The 22,378-nt window shown below is 40.3% G+C and overlaps 1 protein-coding gene across 1 annotated transcript in view; it reads left to right on the plus strand.

Moving 5' to 3' along the window:
- Positions 1 to 22,378, plus strand: part of LOC103264935 (receptor-type tyrosine-protein phosphatase gamma-like) — a 713,831-nt gene that overhangs the window by 51,519 nt on the left and 639,934 nt on the right.

The following is a 22,378-nucleotide window of genomic DNA, read 5'->3' on the forward strand; positions in this document are numbered from 1 at the left end:
TTTTTTGAGTTGGAGTCTCACTCTGTCGCCCAGACTGGAGTGCAGTGGCTGCTCCCGGCCACCGCAGCCTCGACCTGCTGGGCCCCGGCGATCCTTTCGTCTCAGCCTTCCATGTAGCTGGAACTACAGGTGCGTGCTACCACGCCCGCCTAATGTTTTTGATTTATTGTAGAGTAGAGGTCTCGCCTGCCCAGGCGAGTCTCGAACCCGTGGGCTCAGGCAATCCACTCACCTCAGCCTCCCAAAGGCGTGGGATTACAGGCTGAGCCACCGACCCCAGCACCTCTTGAATTTTTATGTGGCAGCTCCGTCTCTTGTATATCTCAGCTCAAGTGTTGTTATCTTTCTGAGTGACCTTGCCTCATTATCATCTTTCTGAGTGACCTTGCCCCATCCACCTTCTGAAAGAACATACCCCTTCCAAGCACATCTTGCGCTCTGTCCATTATGGCTTTTAAAAAAATACAAAAGAATTATAATAACAGCATAAAAGAACTGTTCCCCCCATGAACTACTTGAATTCATTGCCAACCTGATACCCTATCCCCTCTGGATACAAATCTAGATGCATTTACAACTGGGAAATTAACTATGGTACAATACTACTGTTTAATCCTCAGACCCCATTCAAATATGCCTTGATTGTTTTAATAACAAAAGCAACCACTTAGGAAAATGTGTCAGCTGTCAGTCTCTTTCAGGTCTGGAAGTTTCTCTGGCTTTCCTTAGCTCTTATGACCTTGACACTTTTGAAGATAACAAACCAGTTAATTTGTTGGAGTGTCATTCAGTTTTAGTTTGTCTGAGGTTTCCCCATGATTAGATTCAGGTTATTCATCAGGGCAGAAATGCCACAGAAGTGATGCTCTATTCCTTCCATTGCATCTGATCAGGTGGCACATATCTTTGATTTGTCCCGTTGCTGGTGATGGTAACTTTGATCATTTGATAAAGGCAGCATCTGCCAGGCTTCTCCATTTTAAAGTTACTCTTCTTTTTTCCTTTTAAGTATGTTGTGACTAGGTATATTTTTAGGTTATTCTCCAACTTTCCTCTTACTCATTATTCAACTTAATCCATACGTCCTCTCAGTTTGGACTATGGCTTTCTATTTTATTTGGGTTATTATCTGTTACCGTCATTATTTTGATGCTCAGCTCTCCCCACAGTTAGATAGTGGGAGTTCCTTCCAGCTGGTTCCTATGCCATTTTGACATGTCCCCATCATTATTTGAGTACTTCCTTACTTTCTGGAACTAGAATTTCCAGGTTTGTCTTGGACTTTGCTGGCCTCAACTCTGGACTTGGCCTAGCAGCTGAGGAACCAGGGAACTCTGATTCCTTTTAGAGGAGAATGTATTTAAAAACCAAGGTCTGGGCCGGGCTCAGTAGCTCAGACTGTAATCCCAGCACATTGGGAGGCTGAGGCGAGTGGATTGCCTGAGCCCACAGGTTCGAGACCAGTCTGGGCAACTTGGTGAGACCTCGTCTCTATAGTAAATCAAAAAATTAGCTGGGTGTAGTAGCATGCACCTGTAGTTCTGGCTACTTGGAAGGCTGACGTGGAAGAATTACTGGAGCCCAGCAAGTCAATGCTGGGGTGGCTGTGATTATACCACTACACTCCAGCCTGGGCGATGGAGTGAGACTCCAACTCAAAAAAAAAAGAAACCAAGTCTGAGTATTAGGTATGTTCATTGCTCTTGGGATATTGCAGCTCCCAGATTCTTTTGTTAGACAGATCTAGGGATTAAATATACATATGTGTGTCTGTACATACACACTCACATATGTATTTATTTTTGTGTAGTTTTTTTTTGTATTAAAAAATCATAGGCTCACCAATGACAACTATGATTCAGTTCAACACCACATGGTTCATTTTAGTTTTCTTCTTCATAGCTTTGTGACTCCTTCTCTGACCGGGAGAAACCTGGCTTCCACTGTGTTGAGTCTGTTTACTTACTCAATTCATCCTACTCATGTTGGATCACTCGTCCATGTAGATACCCTCCTCAACTTTCTTAGACACCAACATTCCACATCAAACACTTATCCCTGCTGTACACAGATGGTCTCCTCATTGCGTTTGGGTCAGCCCTTCTAGACAGATGGTACCTTTGTACAAAATAAGGCATGCCTTTCTCTTCGTGGAGAGCAGTCCCATGCCAAAGTACTTGGCTGGGCAAATGGGGTCTGTAGGCTTAATTTCATTCCTGCCAGTTGATTGGATACCTTTGTGTTGCACATAAAACATCCAACTTTATATGGCAACCAACCCTGATGACTCTACTACCCAGCCACCGTTGATTGGTTGATGCTAGGTCTCTCACCACCCCCTTTGGAATTGAGGCACCTCTGCTGCAGGTGAGCTGCTGTGTTGGACCTAGGAATTTTGAGAAAGGGTATTGCTGGTAGTTTACTTTCTGCCATTGATGATGGAAGACAAGAGAAAACTTAGCTCAGTAAGAGAGGAATAAAGTAGACGGGCAGAGAAGGGATAGAGAAAGGATTGCTGGAGGTTTCGTAGAAGGATTGTGTGCCTGATCCTGGTTTGTGTCTGAGGGTAGCTACATCCTTGCCCTTGACATTTGTGGGACAATTGCATATTCTTTTTCTTTTAAGCGAGAAAGCAGGATTTATTGAGAGTACAAAAATCTCCCACAGTGGGAGGGGACCCGAAGGGGTTGCCCTGCATATTCTTATAATAAATTTACTCTTGAAGTTAAGCTACCGACTGAAGGAAGCCACATGGGCAGGCTCCTAGTCAAGGTACAGACAGATACACTGTGTGGGAGGGACTGCAAAGTTGTCTGTGGAAGGACCTGGATTCAGACAGGGGCCAATTACTCAGTCTGCTATGGAGAGGTGAACTTGTTTGCCAAAGGCTAACTCGTTAATAAGTGGTAGAATCAAAATGAAATCTCTCCAACTAGGGTGTCGGCATTTAATGGCTTCTGGATAAAATAGGGATTTGATCCACATGTGAGTTTATCAGGATATAGAGGCAATTTAAAAGGTTTTCTTCTCTTTTTGCTTTATCCTGCCTTCTTGTACATAGGAAGTTTACTTCTGGAAGATAGTGTTAATCAGATAGAGAACTTCTAAGAACCAGATGGCCTTCATTTCTTTCTTTCTGATTAGCTACATAGAGCTAATTGTCCAACTGAGAGAGGCTTAATTTTACAGGCTTACAGGGGAGGCAAACTTCTTGTTTACAGCTTTCAAACCCCCTTTTGCTTTCCTTGCCAGAGGCTCAACTCCAGCAGGGGAACCTGAATCTAACACTAAAGAATTTTGGAAGATGTTGGATTTTTACAAGGAGTTACCACATAGCAGAGAGATACGAAAACAGTTCTCTTTAATCCTGTGAGTTAAAGGTGTACCTGCGTTGTTCTTTGGTCCTGCAGTCTATGTCTTCTTTGTTGTGTCATATTTTAAGTGGCGATGGCGGACAGCAGGAGTTTTTATGGTGTTTTTCAAATAATGTCTGCATTAATATCCTATAGGCAAAGACCTGATAGTACCGGAGACCATTTTAAGGAATTGTAATTTAAAAATTACGTGAATTCTAAACATGCAGGGATACATTATAACTAATTATTAAGCTTACAAAGAGAGCAAGTGGTACTTGGTAAATATTATTTAGTGTGGTAGAAATACCACATCAGTGGACATATTACACTGAAGTAGTGTGCCTTTTATACAGAGTAAAGATAATAGTGGCTGGAATACAGGATCAGCCATATGCTATGTGAAATATGGCAGCTTAAAAAATCCATTCATATTTCTGGCAAATTGTCTTAAAATAATCCACATGCTTTTCTAATTTTTTTTTTTGAGTCGCAGTCTCACTCTGTCTCTCAGGCTGGAGTTCAGTGGCATGCTTATGGCCACTGCAGTGTCTATCTGCTGGGCTCAGATGATCCTTCAGCCTCAGCCTTCCAAGTAGCCGGAGCTATAGGCCACACTACCATGCCTGGCTAATTTTTGATTTATTGTAGAGATGAGTTCTTACTGAGTTGCTCAGGCTGGTCTCGAACCCGTGGACCTAGGCAATCCACTTGCCTTGGCCTCCCAAAGTGCTGGGATTACAGGTTGAGCCACCACTGAGCCCGGCCAATTTTCTTTTTATTTATTTATTGTAGAGACAAGGTCTCGCCAAGTTGCCCAGTCTGATCTCGAATCCCTGAGCTCAGGCAACCCTCTTGCCTCTGTCTCCCAAAGTGCTGGGATTACAGGCGTGAGCAACTGCGTCCGGCTGCTTTTCTAATTTAAAATGTGAAAGTTAGCCGGGCTCGGTGGCTCACCCTGTAATCCTGCGCCTTTGGCAGGCTGAGGTGAGTGGATTGCCTGAGCCTGCGGGTTCGAGACCCGCCTGGGCAGGGGAGACCTCATCTCTACAATAAAATAAAAAAAATTAGCTGGGTGTGGTAGCGCGCACCTTGTAATTCCAGCTACTTGGAAGGCTGAGGCGAAGGGATCGCCGGAGCCCAGCTGGTCGAGGCTGCGGTGGCCGGGAGCGGCCACTGCACTCCAGTCTGGGCGACAGAGTGAGACTCCAACTCAAAAAAATAAAATAAAATAAAATAATATAAAATGTGAAAGTTAAATAAAGTTTATACTGAAATTATATCCGTTAAGAAACTGATAAAATAGTTAAGTCTCACAAGCCTAGATTCCAACATTAGGGGTGTGCATATCTGTATGTGTGTGTGTCCTGCTAACATTTGAATTGTGCATTCATATTGCATTCCCTTGCAAGGATGTGCCATTTTTAATTAAGACTAAAACATGGTAGGGTATTCTAAATTAGGCCTGATTATAATTGCAGATGGCAATTGAGCTTTTGTAAGCTGGTTTCTTTAACTGTTAAATACAAATTGTCTTTTTTAGTATTGGTTTGCAGAAGTTCAGCAGTGGTTGTTTAGGGAAAAAAAGTTTACTCTTTTATTTCCACTAAACTAAATGTCACGGCATATCCATCTTCTATTAAAGTCGTTTGGCTCTGGAGAAATTTTTCTTAAGCCTTTTTAAACAATTGATCAAATAAAAAATTTTGGCCCATAAAGCTGAACTTTCTGGAAGCTTTCTATTGATGAGAGCCAATGCGATAAAAAACAGCAGTATTTTTTTTATTATTATAACGAGTACATTTGACCATCAGCAGACCACTAGCAAACTATTCATATATCCCCTCTCAGGGGACATAAAGAGATTGCTGGTGATTATACAGGATAAACTTATGCCAGTGCAAAATTTTCAAACATATATGTTTCCTTGAAGCTTTCCATTCATAGTGCACAAAAATGTGAATAAAGAAATGGAATATATATTGAGATAGAAGTAAAAAAAATTAGCTGGCATTACATAGAAAGAGACTGTCCTTCCACATTGTCTTCAAACAACAGATTGGATAATAAATTACTTACTATTATTATGGGAAGAAGAAAACAAGACTTCATTGTCTGCTCAAATAGAAAAATACCTGGTGGAAGACATCATCCAAATTATTATTACACAACATGTATCATTGAATCTGCGGTGCATGTCAGTGACTGTTTTACGTGTTATTACATGTTAGAAAAATATAAGATCCCAAATCTTGGTTTTTAAGTTCCTCAGTGTCCAGAATTTCATTGTAAGTCAAATATATCACTAATTCGTTCACCTTCCTTGTTGACTTCTTCCAAAAAATGCTATTCCTTATTGATTCATGTATAAGGTACTACCCACCAAGTACTATAATGGGAAGATAGATATAACTATGTCCACAGTGAACCCAAAACCCATTTTTACAGCGGGAGAAAAAAGGAGGCTCTACAGGTTCTAATGCTATACTATTTAACATGAAGTGATTTGTTTTTCACTATTTTGTAAAAAAGTATGGTGGAGTTGCTGGTAGGTGATGTCTCTTGAGTACAAAGGGTTAAGTGATCAAAATGAGTACCTTAGTACAGCTTTCTTTTGTTTGATAGGCAACCTTAACTTTGTTCTGTGTTCCAGAAGCGATTATGGGCATGAGAGCCTGGGTTTGTAATGGGTTTCTGTCTGGAGACCCACATATAGTTTCTTCCTATTGATGGGTATGTAGATCCCATCTAGACCAGTGGTATGCAACCAGGGATCACAATTTTGCTTTCCTTCAAGGGGACATTTGGTAAAGTCTAGACTGGGAAGATGGTACTACTGGCATTTGGTAGTCAGAAGCCAAGGATATTGCTGAACATCCAGTAGTGCACAGGACAGCCCCTTACAGGAAAGAATTATCCAGTCAAAAATGTCAATAGTGAGCCTGTTGAGAAACCCAACACTCAACAGGAAACTTCTAGTGCCTCCTTTTGTCTCCCACTGTAAAAATGGGTTTTGGGTTCACTATAGACATAACTATATCTGTCTTCCCATTATACTACCTGGTGGGTAGTACATTATATGAAACATGAATCAGTAAGCAATAGCATTTTCTGGAAGAAGTCAACAAGGAAGGTGAACGAATTAGTAATGTAGCAGGTAAATGGTATGGTGGACAAAAACAGAAGTTTGCAATGGGCCAAGTGGTGGATTTGTCTGTGGGCTTTGGGGAAATGGGCTGCTTTGACACCTAGGAAGTTGTCTCCCCTTGTTAGGGTAGATGGGGTCACCTCTTAAATGTTAGCTCTTATAAGTGATAGATTCTTAAAAAGGTGTTGATGAAAGCATCTTTTTTTTTTTTTTTCAGTAGGAGTCTCGCTCTGTCGCCCAGGCAGGAGTGCAGTGGCAAGCTCATGGCTGCCGCAGCCTCGGCCTGCTGGGCTCAGGTGATCCTTCCACCTCAGCCTTCCAAGTAGCTGGAACTATGGGTGTGCACCACCACGCCTGGCTAATTTTTTGATTTATTGTAGATATGAGGTCTTGCCAGGTTGCCCAGGCTAGTCTCGAACCCGTAGGCTCAGGCATTTCTCTCACCTTGGCCTCCCAAAGTGCTGGGATTATAGGCGTGAGCCACTGCGCCCGACTGAAAGCATCTTAATAAATAATATCATGCAGTTGTTACTCTTTCACACTGAACTCTGCCTAATGAAGATTGGCTGCATACATCCACCACTGCTTAATTTTGTTGCATTTTGTATATACAGCTTAGAAAATTAAGGGACCAGGGAACTAGTATTGAGTGGAATAATAAAAGGACTTTCTTGAATGGTGGCACTCTTGATGTTTTTTTCCTGCCTTACGTGACTGGAGGAATAAGGGAGGAGAATGTCATGGGGGTTATAAACAGCAGATAACAACAGGCTTCATTTACATTTTGTAGCTCGTGTATCTCCCCCCCTTCAAGCACATGCGTAGGGAATTGAAATTGCAGTTTGCCTATTATGTGTTGGCAGTAATCTTTCAAAAAAAATTTTATGTTTCAAAATCCGGCAGCCAACAGCAGTAGCCAGTGATATATGGGGCTATTGATGTGAATTGAATTTGCAGAGGGAAAATGGGATTTGCTTGCCGTATGAACTCATAATGAGGTGGCCCTACAGATTTGTAATGGTCAGCCATTGTTTGCACCTGGAATCAGCTAGGAATCAGATACCTTTCAAGAAGAGACTGAAATGAAACTTGAGGTTTTTTTTTTCCCCCCACCAATGAATGGAGTGGTTCCAAAGTAATGCCATTTGGTTTGGCAATGGAAAATGCTTGAAGCTAACAGTTATTCTTTTAATAAGTACAGCATGGATCAGTGTTCTTTATTGATCCCATGGTCTTTTTTTTTTAATAAGAAGCAAAATTTATTTCTTATAGTAATGGAAACTGGAAAGTCCAAGGTTGAGGGGCTGCATCTGGTGAGGGCCTTTTTGCTGGTGGGTACTCTCAGCAGGATCCCAAGGCAGCCCAGGGTATCACATGGTAAAGGAGCTGAGTGTGGTAATGTGCTTCTATTGTCTTATCAGTAAAATAATTTGGACCCATGCCACCAATATATGATATTTTTATCATTTATGGACATGTGTTCTTATACTAAAATATTATGTAAATCATAAAATGTTACTAACTATTATGGGAATAGAAGGTTAAATATTTTTTTCTCATATCCTCAGTGAATTGTCTTATGCATCCCTGGGTATTCAGTGCTGTTGACAGGCCTAATATTGCTTTAGGTGACAGAATCAGCTGATGGACAACATTGGGCTGCTCTTCCTTCATTCTTCAGGGTTCTTGATAAAATCAGTGACTTAATCTTGAACCTTTACTATGATTATATGGTATGAGCTGTAGGTGGGGTTGCATTAAATACTAACATTCAGAAGCATAGGTGTTGTGAGGTGTAGGCTAGAAGTAGATTAAGTCAACCAAAACTTACCTCCTACATTTTCCCTGAGTGCCATGCCTTAGAAGTTTGTTTCCTGAATTATTTCAGTAATTTTCTTTATTTCTTTTCCATCTTCCCTTCTCCTTTCCTGTCTCTCTCTCTCTCTTTTTTTTTTTTTTTGAGTAGGAATCTTAGTCTGGCTGGAGTGCAGTGGCATGCTCAAGGCTACCGCAGCCTTAACCTGCTGGACTCAGGTGATCCTTTCACCTCAGCCTTTCAGGTAGCTGGAACCACAGGAATGTGCCACCATGCCCAGCTACTTTTTTTGATTTATTGTAGAGATGAGGTCCTGCCAAGTTGCCCAGGCTGTTCTCAAACCCTTGGACTCAGGCAGTCCTCTCACCTCTGCCTCCCGAAGTGCTGGGATTACAGGTGTGAGCCACTGCAGCCATCTCCTTTCTCTCTTCTTCATTCTCTCTCTCTCCTTTCCTTTTTCTTGCTGTGGGATACTGGGACAAAGTATATTCCAAATATATTTCTTCTATGAGCTCAATTGGAGTTTGTGGTTTAAGAGTATGGGGTTTAGTGTTTTAAAGATTACAGTATTTGAGTGACTGAATGAATGAATAGATTCATCTCTTAGTCCAAACTCTGCGGTTAGGTGATTTTGATGGACAGGCTGGGAAACTCAGATTCCCTGTTTTTTAATCTGTGAAGTGGAGATCATAGCTGATCCATATGGTTCTCTGTAGAATTAAGTAGGACACATGGGAAATAGCCAACATAGGATCTGGCATTGTGTAAATACCTATTTAATTTTGGTGTAATTATTCTCTCAGCAGTCCCCGTCCTTCTTGGGAGTTTGTAAAGTGTTTCTTGAAAGTCTTCACTCAACCTCAGAGTATCTTATATACCACAATGACAGATGGTACAATATTCGCTGGGCATAGATCATTCGCTTAGGCGTTCTTTTACTTTCCTTTTCCCCAGTGAGTTAAGTTCTGGAGAGTAGAAATCGAGTCTTAGTCATCTTTTGTGTTTGACTTTTCTTGCCTCCCTCCCCAACACCGTGTTCAACAGGGAATCAAAGAACTAATTTTTAATTGTCAGGTATAAAGGCATTCTGTGTTCAATTTCTCAAATCTTAGCTTTTGGTTGAGTCAGAAGACATGCTTTGAATTTACAGAAGGTAAGCAAGGAAGTGGTGAGTTGGAAGGATTTCAGGATGGAGAGTTTGCTAATTGTAATTAGTGCCTAACAGAAGTTGCTACATTTCTGTAGTTTTCCGTTGTCAGTCACTTTGGATGATAATTTTTTTTGCTATTATTTTTAAGTGACAGATTGCAGCACATATTTTAGGACCTGCCACCCATTTTGATTTGAAAGATTATGTTGTTGGAATTTCAGACACTGCAGGTAAAGACCTAATTTTACTAAATAACAGGGACTTATGAATCTTGTAAATTACTTTTCTCTTGCAACTGAAAGTGTTTTTCTCTGATTTATTATACAAATAATTGTAAATCCTATAGCTGAGGAAACTAAAACTTTTCATGTCTTTTAGAATCTGTTTTCTGGTTTTGCACATTTAGTAATAGTCTTACCTTAATAAGCAGGAAGCATAAATTGTGTGGATTACTGAGCAAAGATGAAGGGCAATATATTTTTGTTATTTCTAGTTACTAACTGCCTCTTAATGAATCAGATTAAGTGCTTCAGTCACTTTCTTTTTTTTCAAGTTGTCTTTAGGAAGGCATATTTGCACTCTAAATGTAATAAAGGGGAGAGTATTATTTTGCTGCTGTTAGTTAAACTAATAATATCCTTATTTTTCCTGTTCTAGAATTTCAGGCATTGCCTCCTGAAGCTGAAGGAGAGACTGATTTTCCATTGTGTATCTTAATAACAGGGAAATATCTCACATGCCTATCAAGCTGATGCAACAGTGTGTCCTTGGTTGTAAGCAACAGAATGGATTGTGACTGATTGACAAGCCAGTATTTGGATTTGGAAGGGTAGGGTAGATATCTTTCCCCCTCAGGGTGAAGGAATCATGAAATAATCAAACCTTGGAAACTGCAGGAGCTAGGACAGTGGGCGTTCATGGCCAATTGGTGTTGGAATGTGTTGGTCTACCATGTTTTGTTTTCAGTAACGGCACTTCCGAGACTCAGATCCTTCCCTTGGAGAGGTTCTGATTGGCTTGGCTAGGAAGGACAGGACTTCTGTATGGATAAGGCAGAGGAAAATTGAGCGACTAGAACATGAAGAAGTGGGAAAAAAGGATGATGAGGCTAATTATAGCCAGGGCTTGATTTATTTAAGGTGATCCAGTGTGGGGCTTTGATCATGGAGTGGATTTTCAAATGTTGAAGCAGGAAAGGGCTCCCAACTCTCTTACGAAAGCCCAGGTGAGTGACTTGTTTAGGAGGTAGGTAGAGCCAGAACTATACCTGGATGCATTGACTAATTTTCTTTAGCTTTGCAGCAGGCTAGATAATTTGTTCCTAAATGATGCTATCTAAAGCTGGGAAAGAAAATCTCTTTCAGTTAGCAGAGATAAAGTATTGACAATGTTGTTGAGCGGATGCCTATAAATATAGGCCATCTATAATTGGAAAGGAGCAATTAAAGAAGACACAGATAAAACTTGCAGTTGCTGTTTGTAGAAGCCGCATACAGGGCTACCTGTGAAAGGCTTCATGTATTTGAGGATTATAAATATCACTTAAAGAAACAAAACATCAATGGGGACAGCAGTAGGCAGGATTAAGCCTATTCCGAAATTTTATTGCCAAGCACCAATACAGCCTCTAGTGTTTATTTAGGGATGCTTTTGTTTGGGGGCATATTGAAGGGTCTGATGGCCTGACTGCTTCCTTGCATTCATATGTTCAAAGGTTCTCAGTTGACCTTGAAACCCAAAGAGAGGGACCACTGAACTCAGGAGCAGCTCAAAACCCTCTCCAGCTTCTCTTCATTTAGAACTACCCCTTGATAAAGATTTTGGGTTTGCTGAGAGTGAAGTATAGCATGGTTGTTCCCAGTTCCAATATGCGTTGGAGATTCCCATAGATTTGAATCCTGATTCTCCCACTTAATAGCTTGTGAACTGGGACAAGTTTTTAACTTCTCTGGTTCTCTAAGGTTTGCTAAATCAAAAGCGACTTTTTCCTTCTTCCTTTTGACTGACTCCTTGTATTATTGGAGATGGCAGGGAACCAACGAAAAAACTACATCTCCCCGCTTCTCATGCCAATAGGGAGAGTTGATGAGTTGCAAGTGGAAGCTGTTGTTTTGGGCTTCTGGGAATGCTGCTCTAAAAAGATTCATTCAAGTGGGAAGTGTGCTCTTTTTTATTTTTTACATTTTGCAATTCAGATATGAGATGCAGATGTAGTGTTTTGAGCTGCAGCATCCATTTTGGGACCATGAGGGAAAGGCCAAGGAAATTGCAGAGACTTGCAGAGCTGCTGGGTGTCTACCTGCAGCCACCTACCTGCAGACTACTTCTTTTATGAAAGAAAATCAACCCTTATTGTTTAAGCCTCTGCTAGCAGGAGTAGAATGCAATTCCTGCCTCAGATTCCCCAACTGCAAAATGGAGATAATACTACTTACTTTCTGAGGCTATTCTTAGGATTCAATGACAGCACATGTACTTACCACTGACTGGCAGCTGCTGCTTTTCTTTTTTTTAAATTTTGAGTTGGAGTCCCACTCAAAATAAAAAAAAAAGTTACCCAGTCACCCAGGCTGGAGTACAGGGGTACGCTCACAGCCACCCCAGCGACAACCTGCTGGGCTCAGGTGATCCTTCTCCCTCAGCCTTCCAAGTAGCTGGAACTACAGGCGCACTACCATGCCTGGCTAATTTTTTGATTTATTGAAGAGATGAGGTCTTGCCAAGTTGTCCAGGCTGGAACCCATGGGCTTAGGCGATTCCCTCATCTCAGCTTCCCAAAGCATTGGAATTACAGGCTTGAGCCACCGTGCTTGACCCATATAAATTGCTTTTATCTTAAATCTCTAGATTCTAGAATCTAAAGGCTTGTAAAGGGGCTGTTTACATTGCAAATTACAGTTTTAGGGGTAATTATCAGTTCTTATGCTCTTGGATTTGAGTGTTCATTTGGCTAAGTTAAAACCCAATACTGGGAAATACAAGCCTTCTGTTTGTTATTCCACATCCTTCAGACTAAAGTATCCATGTGGTCATGGTCATACATGTTGTGGGACAGTTGATACTCTTGGGGAATTGACCAGCCATGGGTGCCCTGGAGTGTCAGCTGCAGAGTGCCCAAGTCAGGCAGCCTTCAGATAATTAAAGTGTCTAACAATACTCTTAAATATTTCATCCTTCAAAGGAAGTTCACTAAGGTGGGACTTGTTTAAGTCGCGTTCTGTGTATAAAAATTTTTAAAATGCTTAAAATTCTTCTGTTCCAGAACATCTTCAACTCCATTTACATTTGGAATCCAGTGTTCTTACAGCTGTTTTCTTTTTCTAGCATTGAGACCATTACCTCTTGAGTGAAGCAGAGTAGTTTATGCATTAAATAAATAACTTTTCTGTCCCAACAGGGATTTTTTTTTTTTTTTGAGGATCACTTTTAGGTGACATTATGTGTTTGTAGGGGCTTGTCTTCAAATAAAAGGCATAATTGAAATACAGCTGAATAGGGATCAAGAGTGTGATTCAAGTGTAAGGTAAAATTAATGGCATCTCTTATTGTTTTAAAGATGAATTGCTTTATGGTGGCCTATTTCCTGATAAAGCTTTTTAAAAAAAAAAAAAAAAAACTGAAAATGCATTATTCTATACTCTAATTGTCCATCCTGACAGCAGCAAAAAAGAAAGACTGTTTTTTGTCTGTTTTTTTTTTTTTTCTTACCTTTCCTTAGCAGGGATAGTAGAAATTACTTATTGCTTGAAAATCTATATTTGCCTGCTGGTGTGCCATTAAAAAAGGAATTTGGTGGCCTGAATTTCATTCTTATTTAACACAAGACCTAAGGGGTTGCGTTTTCCATCTTGAGAGAATACAGAATGGGTAGGTGACTCGAATGTGGTCTTTTCCACTTTTAGTAGCACCATTCAAAGCCCACTTCTGCCAAGCAATTGGAATGTTCTTATGTGAGACAGAAAGATGATACTGGGTTTAGTACTGTGCATCTGCCAAATTATTAACCCTCTCAGGGTCATAGTCCCAGACAGGGGAGTGAGATCTCCACTCTTCACCTGCCATCCTGGGTACCAAATGTGAACAGATTCTCAACTGATCAACAATGTCAGAAGCAAAGGCTGGTAGGGGATGGAAAACGAGGGAGATGTTTGTCGTGCAAACCATTAGAGGCATTTGACATTTGTCATCCAGTTTCATTTATATGGGCCATGACCACTTATGACGGATTCTTAGAAAAAAGAATATTAACTGACATTAGGTCAAGCTTCTGGATCAGATGCTTGACCTGATGCATGATATAAAATGGTACAGCTGGAATGCCATCAGCAAAACCCACCATGAAGGGAATTCTATACTTCAAATGACTCTGTATATTCAATACACACATTGAATGGCTGTATCCCGATTTGAGTAAATCAATGTTAAAAACACATTTTTTTTTGATAATGCGGGAAATTTGGATACTGGATGTTATCTGACTAATGGAATTATTGCAGCTTTTTAGGTGTAGACAAGATGATAGTATTGGAATTATATTTTTAAGAGTCCTTATCTTTTAGTGACAGATGCTGAATTAGTTATGGGGAAATTAAGATGTTTGGAATTTGCTTGAAGATAATTCAGTAGAAGTGGGGAGTGGTTTGGGGTAAAATGAAATAAGATTTGCCATATGTGATAGTTGTTGAAGGTAGGGAATATTTATGTGGGGACTCTTTTCTTTATCTTTGAATGTTGAAAATTTTCATAATAGGAAGTTAAAAGATGATAATGACTTACCTGTGTTCTGTTCTTCATGATAGCTGCTGACTTTACAAGGCCTACTTCTTTTTAAGTATTCTTGAGGTAATGAATATTTAAATATATAACCTTTTAACCTCAAAGTAATCTAGGTATAAATATGGTCACTAACTGCACAACCAAGTCTCATAGAATTGACAGATTTTATTTAAGGACCCATTTTCCTTTATTTGAACTCAGCCCTATGGAATAAAGGGGATGTTTTATTCATCAGAATCTTCACTTTTTTAAATTTTAGAATGCTTTTGTAGGAATTAGCAGGTGTTTAATTATCAATGGGAGGATTCTTTATTTGCTGAATACAGTAGAAAGTCATTAAAAGAAGTTTAAAATATGAAAGAATCACATGGTGGGAGAACTTGGGGGAAATGAATAAATCTGTTCTCTTGTGTCCTGGGTTTATTAAGGTCAAGTGAGGTGCGGTTTAATGTTTTGCAGCTTCATTGTAAATGGAGCCAAAGAAAAATCTTTCTGCCCTTTGGTCAAACATTCCTGAGTGAAGAGAACACCAACTAAAATGGAGCAATGCCAAAGTTTTTGGGTCATACCTTAGACCTTAAGCTTAGATAATTGAGATAAGCCAGGATTTATGGAAGACATATTCCTAGTCTCAGCATTAAGCCATTACTTCCATTTTGCATTTTCTTTCATGCTATAAGTATACGTTGGAGTACTTACTGTGTATTTAGCTGTGTGCTGGGCACTGGGGATACAACAAACAAGGACTATAGACTGGGTGCAGTGGCTCGTGTCTATAGTCCCAGAGTTAGGGGAGGTTGAGATGAGAGGATCTCTTGAGGCCAGGAGTTTGAGGCCAACCTAGACAACATAGTGAGACCCGGTCTATTAAAAAAAAAAAATTCATCAAACATGGTGGTACATACTTATAGTCTTAGCTACTTGGGAGGCTGAGGTGGGAGAATTACTTTAGCCTAGAATTTTGAGATTGCAGTGAGCTATGTTCATACCATTGCATTCCAGCCTGGATGACAGAGTGAAACTCTGTCTTTAAGAGGGGGGGAAAAATATATATATATATATATATATAATTTGCTCTTTTGTTTAACTTGAATGTAAACTGTCTTCTCCCTCATATCCCTTCTCTTTTCTTTATATCTTTCTCTATTTCTAGCAACATTGCCCTCTCAACATCTCATGATGTAACGTGATGTTAAATTATTTGGATTTGGGAATTATTTGTGATGGTAAATTATTTGGATTTGAGAAAAAGGTGTGGCTAAGTTGAAGCAGTTTGGAGGGTAGAGTAAGGTTGGGAGAAGTGAACAACTACCATTTATTTAACTCTGGCCCTGTGCCAAGTACTGCATGAAGCCATGTCTAATTTATTCCATCCCCAAATTCTGTAAGATAAGAATTATTTTCATTTTATGAGGAAGGAAAGGAAATTCAGAGAGCTTAAGTAACTTGGTCAAGATCTCATGACTCCTAAGCATTTTTGCCAGTAAACACCCAAATCTGTGTAAAGCTGTGCTTATAACAAACATGCCATGTATGTTCTCCAGAGTATTAGGCGATGTGGGCAGTTTTTCAGTGAAACATCTACTATTTATTTTCACCATGATGTTGCTTCTTATTGATTTCATATGGGGAGTGTAGGGCAGGTAGGAGGGACACTTGGGAAGTAGAGGCATTGTGCCTTCAGACAGTTCACATTGGGCACCTGCATAACTTCAAGGATCCTAGGTTAGATTTATACTTCAAATCTTTCCTGGGTAAAAGAGAGGCCCAGGAAAGACAGACACTGTTAGGTTCGATTACTGTGAAATGATTTTGCTAGCCTTTCGTCTGCATGCTGCTTTGTTTTAACCTCAAAATTGTCAAAGTCTCCATGATGTAGTATAGAGAGATCCTTGTGAAGAAAGCTCCTTGCCAGTCATGGTCATTGAACACACCGTCTTCCTATACCTTGGAACTGATATTACTTTTGTGGTCTCAGGTAGGAAGGAGATTAAAGGGGCAAAGGTTTATTGTGGATTCTTTTGAAGGCATATGGAGCTTATCATAAAAGACAGATTCCCAGTTGATCTCCCAGAGGCTCTGGATGCTAACTGGCATTGCTAGTGTGCACGGCTTCAGCTTTAGGCTCGCTTGCCTTTCAAGGGCCCTTCTGTCAGGCTGATGAGCCACCAAGCCAGGAATGAAATCAAAATGTTTGTTCAACAGGAAGTGGGTGGAGAACTGCATTTTCAAGTAATAGACAGTAAGTCATAGAATTGGAGAAGTTACTCAGGTTGCGGTCATATGCCCAAAGACCTGAGCATGGGTTTATGCCTGAGGCATGCTTTTAGGGTGGCATTTCTTGGTCATAGAATGGTAGGAATTGGTTGGCCAGATGTTTGCTTTAAATGGATGACATTATTGGTGCAAATGAAATGATGGGGAAAGAACTGTGGACTTGCTTCCTGGGCATTATTCTAGGCCTTTTTAATGGCATTGTTGGCCAGAGCAGATTTTGAGATATGCATTCATTTAAAAATGTTGTCATAAGCTTCATTCCCAAGGAGTTGACTTGGGCTAACTCATGAAATGTGAACAAATTTCTCTATTCTTGCTTTTCTCCTTCCTATATGAGTATGGAAGCACATAGAAATAAAACATGTACATTTTCTTTAGTGTTTTAAGTATTAAACTATAAAATATCTGGTTCATACTTGAGTATTTTGTGCTTTCCTATTAAGAGGACTTTTTTTCAAGTCACAGATGTTTTCTCCTGTTGTCCTCTCCAAAGAAAAAAAAGGTTACTGTCTTTCTTTGGAGAGATCTTTTTAAAGACTGGCACAGCCAAAGGAATTTTTCAGTTCAGCTGACATTCATTGCAGTATGTTTATGGTTTGGCATGGTTCAAAATATTTATCATCTCAAGTCTCTTTGACAACGAGGGTAGAAAGAAATATTAGCATACTTTCTCCAAAGTGCTGTAGTGATTGTCAACTACTTTAAAAATGCATCTTTAAGATTAACTAAAATTCAAATCTTCAGACTGTTGCAAGCAGGGAATTGTTATTGGGAATGACAAACCAAAGTGACCATTGTAGTCTTACTACCTTGAAATTGTGCGGTAAGAAAAACAAAATGGCTAGTAACGTTTTCTAGGTGTAAAAAAAAGTTCCAGATTTGATAAATGAGTACAGTAGCTTCCTTTATCTATTTCACTTATTGTGCTTTTGGTTACCCGTGGTCTGAAAATAGGTGAGTATAGTGCAATATTTTGAGATATTTGAGTATGATATAACTTTTACTACAATATATTGTAATAATTGTTCTATTTTATTAGTTATGGTAGTTAATCTCTTATAAGTTAAACTTTATCATATAGAAAAAACAGAACATATAAGGTATAGTACTATACAGTTTCAGGTGTCCACTGGAGGTCTTGGAATGTGTCTCCCTCGGATAAGTTTGGGAGGGATGACTATATATTATTTCTAAAAGTTATGTTTGTTATATACAAATTCATGTTGCCAAAGTATTAACTTTTATTTTTGTGAGTAGTTTAAATACTATAAAAGTGTATACACTGCCAGACACGGTAGCTGAAGCCTGTAATCCCAGCACTTTGGGAAGCTGAGGTAAGAGGATTGCCTGAACCCAGGGGTTTGAGACCAGCCTGGGCAACTTGGCCGGACCTAGTCTCTACAATAAATAAAAAAAATTAGACAGGCATGGTAGCGTATGCCTATAGTTCCAACTACTTGGAAGGCTGAGTCGGAAGGATCACCCAAGTCCAGCAGGTCAAGGCTGTGGTGGCCGTGAGTGTGCCACGGCACTCCAGCCTGGGTGACAGAGTGAGACTCCAACTCAAAAAAAAAAAAAAAAAAGTATTGATGCTACTCATTCAGGAGACTCTATTTTGATTGGAAGAGAAAAGGAGATTTGCAAGCATGTAAAAGCTTTCCCCTAGTGTTTTTTGATGTAGGCACTGGAGGTACAGATATGAACAAGATGTGGAACCTCCTTTCAAGGAATTTATAATCCAGTGACAAAGACAGACATGTAAACAGTCAATTGCAGTAAAACAATGTAGATGCTCTGATTGGAGTCTGGACTGGTCATAGTGGGAGCTACTAACAGGGAGCAGTCAATTCTGCAGAGGTAAAATTTGGGTTGAGAATCTTTAGTCTATAGGAAGTGGTAAGACATATACCACATACAGGAAGTGATGAACATTAAAGGAGGTAGACAAAGTACTCTTTGTTTCCAGAGGGAAAAAAAATCACTTCTGTTTAAGGAGATTAGGGAAGGCCTCAGTAAGGATTATAATAATTTTGCTATGTTTTCAGCTGCCATTTGCAGTTTACAAAGAGTTTTCTTCCTTCTTTCCTTCCTTCCTTCCTTCCTTCCTTCCTTCCTTCCTTCCTTCCTTCCTTCCTTCCTTCCTTCCTTCCTTCCTTCCTTCCTTTCTCTCTTTCTCTCTTTCTGTTGACTCCAAAGCTGGAGTGCCTTGGTATGATCATGACGATCATGGCTCACAACAGCCTTGGCATCTCTCTGTTGACCCCAAAGCTGGAGTGCCTTGGTATGATCATGACGATCATGGCTCACAACAGCCTCAACCTTCTGGGCTCAGGTGATCCTTCTGCCTTAGCCTCCCAAGTAGCTGGAATTATAGGCATGCGCTAACCATACCTGGCTAATTTTTTTAATTTATTTTTTTTAGAGATGAGGGTTTGCTGTGTTGTCCAGGCTGGTCTTGAACTCCAGGGCTCAGTCTGCCCACCTCAGCCTCCTGAAGTGCTGGAATTACAGGCATGAGCTGCCATGTCCAGCTGCAGAGAGTTTCAAAAGCATCATTTGCTAGTCATTTGAAATATATGGGAGGCAGTTATGATAAATTAAATAATGACTCAGAGAAGTGGGGCGACATATACAGGACACACAGTGAGTTAGTATGTGAGCACGATTTGAGATGAGCATGTCTGACTGTCTCTCAAAGAACAAGAGTGATCACATTATTTTCCTTCATTCTCTTCATCCCCCTTCTCCTGGGTTCCCATTACATAAAAAGTAGAGCTTTACTCTGGACTGTGGCCTGCAGGCTCTGCGTGATCTGGCTCTTGTCTTCCCCCAGACCTAGCTCTCTTGCTTACCCTGCATGCTGGCTGTTTCCCTGATACACCAAGCTGTTTTCCATCTCAGGGTTCTTTTTTTTTTTTTTTGAGTTGAAGTCTCACTCTGTCACCTAGACTGGAGTGCAGTGGCCGCTCCTGGCCACCGCAGCCTCGACCTGCTGGGCTTCAGCGATCCTTCCGCCTCAGCCTTCCGAGTAGCTGGAACTATAGGCACGCGCTACCACATCCGGCTAATTTTTGATTTATTGTAGAGATGAATCGGGTTGCCCAGAGTTGCCCAGGCAGGTCTCGAACTTGCTGGCTCAGGCAATCCACTCACCTCAGCCTCCCAAAGGTGTGGGATTACAGGCTGAGCCACCGAGCCCGGCCATCGCAGGGTTCTTACACATGCTGTTTCAGTTACATTGAAAGCCATCCCTGCCACCCCCCTTCTTGATTTGACTCATTATTAGAATGTTTCATGACTTTTGTATCTAAAGCTCATCCCACCCTCACATCTCATCTCTCTTCCCTGTTTATTTTTATTTTTTTGAGTTGGAGTCTCACTCTGTTGCCCAGGCTGGAGTGCAGTGGCACACTCATGGCCACCCCAGCGTCAACTTGCTGGGCTCAGGCGATCCTTCCGCCTCAGCCTAACAAGTAGCCGGAACTACAGACACGTGCTACTGTGCCCCACTAATTTTTGGTTTATTGTAGAAATGAGGTCTCACCAAGTTGCCCAAGCTGGTCTCGAACCTGCGGGCTCAGGCAGTCCACTTGCTTTGGCCTCCCAAAGTGCTGGGATTACAGGCAGAGCCACCGAGCACCCCCTCTTCTCTGTTTTATTTTTGTTATGGTACTTAGCACGATCAGAAGTTACCATTATTGTTTATCTATTTGTTGTCTTGTATTTCTAACTAGAATATGAGTTTCATGATGGGCTGGCAGGGTTTTTTTTTTTGTTGTTGTTCACCACTGTTTCCCTAGTACTCGGGATATAGGAAGCTTGATAAGTATTTATTAATCAAATAAATGAGTCTTTAGTTGCTTAAGGTACAATTTGGGTAGTTCTTTCAGAGCCAGTGGGATGACTTTACAATTTCCACCTTATAGACTGAAAATTTAGAACTTGTTTGGGATAAGGTGATATGAAATACAACCTTTTAATTTTGTGTTTGGAGTGTTCATTGCTAATATATAAAAATATGATGGATTTTTATATATAGTATTTATTCTGTATCCAAACTCCTTTATTATCTGATAGTATTTTTGGTGGACTCTGTAGGATTTTCTATGTATAAGATCACGTCATTTGCAAATAGAGGTAGTTTTGTGTCTCCTTTTCCATTCTGGATGCCTTTTCTTTCCTTTTCTTGCCTAATTGTCCTGGCTAGAACATCAAGTGTAGAAATGAATAGAATTGGGCTCATAGAATAGAAGTGGTGAGATCAGACATCCTTATCTTGTTCCTGATCTGGGAAGAAAACACATAATCTTTTACTATTGAGTATGACGTTTGCTGTGTTTTTTTTAAAAAAATGGATGCCCTTTATTAGGTTGAGGATGTTCTGTTATTCTTAGTATGTTGAGTGTTTGTTTTTGTTAATCACAAAATAGTGCTGGATCTTGTCAAATGCTTTTTATGTGGAAGGCTAAACTTTTAGACTAGAATTCTTTCTTTCTTTCTTCTTCTTCTTATTTTTTGAGTAGGGGAATTCTCATTGTTTCACCCAGGCTGGAATGCAGTGGCACAATCACAGCTCACTGCAGCCTCGACCTCCTGGGCTCAGTGATCTTCCCGCCCCAGTCCCCTAAGTAACTGGGAGTACAGGTTCACATCACCATGCCCAACGAATTGTTTAAATTTTTGTCAAGACAAGGTCTCACTATGTTGCCCAGGCTGGTCTCAAACTGCTGGGTTCAAGCCATCCTTCTGCCTCAGTCTCCCAGAGTGCTGGGATTACAGGCATGAGCTACCATGCCTGACCAAGAATTCTTTTTAAAGCAGGACAAAACTTCCTTTTTGACCCTCATTCAGCAGAGGTTTGAAAGTTTTCCCCTTTTCTTCTGTGAGGTCACTAGCTACCTGGAGCAGCATTTGTTGCAGGGTTAACTATCTGAGAAAAATGCCTGTGCTTGTCCTCTGGGAACCACTCTAATGATAGGATGTTTCTCTATAAGTCTCAGAAATAAACTGCTGGAATGTGATGCCATATCTGATGTGCTGTGTTTGTTTTGCTGTTGTAATACTGTCACAACATTGTTGAGTGAGCTGATTGCAAGCTGTTGATATAGTTCAGACCTTGGCAGTTCTGTGATCTCCTTGATGCTTTAGTGTTTGATTGCATTCGTTTGCCCTGCAAATAGTCAATGGTGTAAGTGATCTTAAAGTGAGAATATACCTAAAGTCTGTATTTGTAATGGCAAGGTTCGAAGGAGACCTGAGATCTTGTAAAATATACATATGGACTTCCTGAGCGTGTAATAAAGACTTAACTTCTACTCGTTGGAGCCTGTCAAACAACCATATTACAGGCATGATTTTGTTGCAGGGGACTTCTATTCTTGATGTTAAAATAAAATCCAGTAAAATGAGTTGGTAAAAAGTAGACTGTCAAGCTTGAGAATGAGAAGGCAGGATATACCTAAAATTGTATTGTGTTAATTTAGTGATTTCAGTAGTTTGAGGCATATTAGTCTTCTGTTTGGAGAGTTTTCCATCCAATATTTTTATCTCATGCCTTTGTTAAGATACTAAAGTAGTACTAATATTTCTTAGAATTTTACAAATTTTTTAGAAAATAGCATCATACCTTATTTCTGGGATCTGTGTTTAGGACAGGGTCTGTCCCCTTTTATTTTATTTATTTATTTATTTATTTATTTTGAGTCGGAGTCTTACTCTGTCACCCAGGATGCAGTGCAGTGGCACCCCAGGCCACCCCAGCATCAATCTGCTGGGCTCTGGTGATCCTTCCGCCTTAGCCTTCCTAGTAGCCAGAGAACTACTGGCATGCGCTACCACGCCCAGCTATTTTTTTTTTT

The sequence above is a fragment of the Carlito syrichta genome, unplaced genomic scaffold, assembly GCF_000164805.1.
Source record: "Carlito syrichta isolate Samal-C Ts95f unplaced genomic scaffold, Tarsius_syrichta-2.0.1 Scaffold305773, whole genome shotgun sequence".
NCBI classification, from domain to species: Eukaryota; Metazoa; Chordata; class Mammalia; order Primates; family Tarsiidae; genus Carlito; species Carlito syrichta.